Genomic DNA, 2172 nt, shown 5'->3' with positions numbered 1-2172 from the left:
CATACCTTATATACAAAGAGAGATATGATAAATGGTTGTATAAAGGTGTATTAAGAATTGTAAGCAAAAAATTAAGAGAGCTCATATAGAATGGCATAATTTGGTGTGAACATACTTTATATACAGAGTTACAAAAATTGTGCTATGAATGAATAATTATGAATGCAATGCACTTCACTATTGTCATGTATGTAAGAAATAAATTAAAAAAGAAAAAAAAAAAGAAAGTTACAGTGGCAAAGGCAGGACCAGGAACACCTTTGTCTTTTATAGTATTTTGACAGATAATCTAGAGGTGGCTATTGAACTTCTTCACAGGTTTTACTCCATCTTTTGTGAATGATACATCATTGAATAATTCAGCACTTAATGAGCTTCCCCCACATGGATCTCAAGAACATCCTAATTTGTTTTTCAGTACCAATTAGGACCAGAGAACTCACCATGGAATAGCCATTGCCCACCAGCATCTGAACACAGTGATGAATATTGTCACTCTTCCACAACATCCCAGAAGAGGAAGAAATGGCAAAGTCCAAAATGTACATGACCACAAAGAACGCCCTGAGCAGCAGGATGGTCCTGGTGGCCCTGTGTTCTGGGGATGCTTTTGGAGACAGGCTGGTGCTATGAAGGTGCTGGCACTGCCTCTTATGCCTGCACAAGAGTGTCACCATGTACCCACTGGAGAGGACCATGAGCCCTATAAAAGATACATCCTGAAAGGTGACCAGTGAGAAAAATATGTACCTGAACAAGTAACCAATGGGCTGAAGAGAGCAGGATTTAGTGACAAACATGAGATTGAGTGTGGTGACGTTGGGGGTGGCAATGATGGCAATCAAGAAGCGACCACTGATGAGCATATTAAAGACCCAGAAGAACAGAAAGCGGCACATGCTCTGAGGTGAAGAGTTTCCTTTGAACTTGGCCAAGCAGGAGTTTCTGGGGCTAAGGGTGATGGCCTGGAGGACACTCAGCAGGCAGGTGGTACAGATGGAGAGGCCTCTCATCAATCTGTGCAGGAAATATCTGATTTACATGAGAAGCCACTGCCCAAATCCTGGTACCAAAAATGTCTGCAGCTATGAAGTCCACAGTCAGCAGCATCACCACATGAACAAGGGCCAAATGGCTTACGGTCAGGTTGATGGGCTTGGACCTGTGCTTGAGAAGGAACGTGAGGATGTGGAAGAGAAGCAAAGCAGTATTGCCTCCAATCCCAACACTGACTTCAGAGAAAAGCATGTTTCTAATGTGAGTGAAGCTGGAAGCTTGGCTGTTCTTATTTATCCTCATGGGGGAAGAAGCGGATAGGAATAATCTGAGAGAAAAGGAAGAAAAATCTTTACCATGAATACTACTGTCCTCATCAATTTCTCCAAATATGGTCACGAGCAAATGTGTGGGGTTGTCCTGAGGCATTCTTTCCTCCTGCAGAACGCAAGTCCACTGGACACCCTCCTGGATGCATGACAACTTTCCCTGCCCCACCGAGACCCAATCATGTCAGGAGGGCATATTCACTGCCCTCCAGTGACCATGCACCATATCTGCAGCCACATTGTCTTGTTAAATGAGAGGTATTCATTGATTCTTGCCTCCTTTTTATTTTATTTATTTATTTATTATTTATTTATTTTTTATGAATACAGTATCTTTATTTATTTATTTATTTATTTATTTATTTATTTATTTATGTATGTGGTGCCGAGGTTTGAACCCAGTGCCTCATGTATGCGAGGCAGGTGCTCAACCACTGAGCCACAGCCCTGGCCCCTCCTTTTTTTATTTTTTCAAACTTAAGAAGAATGCAACTTTCTCTGTATGAACCTGAAAAAGTTCTCAGCACAAAATAACAGTTGTAAATACAGGGTGGAATCTGCATGCCAAGATTGCATAAATGTGGAAATAATATCCTCTCTGGAAATGATAGCCATGCAAACAGTTATATTATTTCAGGGCTGTCTTTATTCTTATAGGTGGCCAGAATATCATATATTTTTTTTCTTTTAAAAAATATTTATTTTTTTATTTGTAGTTGGACACAATACCTTTGCTTTTTTTGTTTATTTTTAATGTGGTGCTGAGGACCAAACCCATGGCCTCTTACATGCTAGGTGTGCACTCTACTGCTGAGCCACAACCCCAGTCATAGAATATGGTATATTC

At 40.6% G+C, this 2172-nt stretch overlaps 1 pseudogene; it reads right to left on the bottom strand.

Annotated features, from left to right (window-relative positions):
- Positions 1–359: 359 nt before the first annotated feature.
- On the bottom strand, positions 360–1425 carry LOC114079521 (vomeronasal type-1 receptor 90-like; annotated as a pseudogene).
- Positions 1426–2172: the final 747 nt, after the last annotated feature.

Source organism: Marmota flaviventris, chromosome 10 (assembly GCF_047511675.1).
Source record: "Marmota flaviventris isolate mMarFla1 chromosome 10, mMarFla1.hap1, whole genome shotgun sequence".
In the NCBI taxonomy this organism is placed as follows: domain Eukaryota; kingdom Metazoa; phylum Chordata; class Mammalia; order Rodentia; family Sciuridae; genus Marmota; species Marmota flaviventris.
This window is presented reverse-complemented; position numbering and strand designations above follow the sequence as displayed.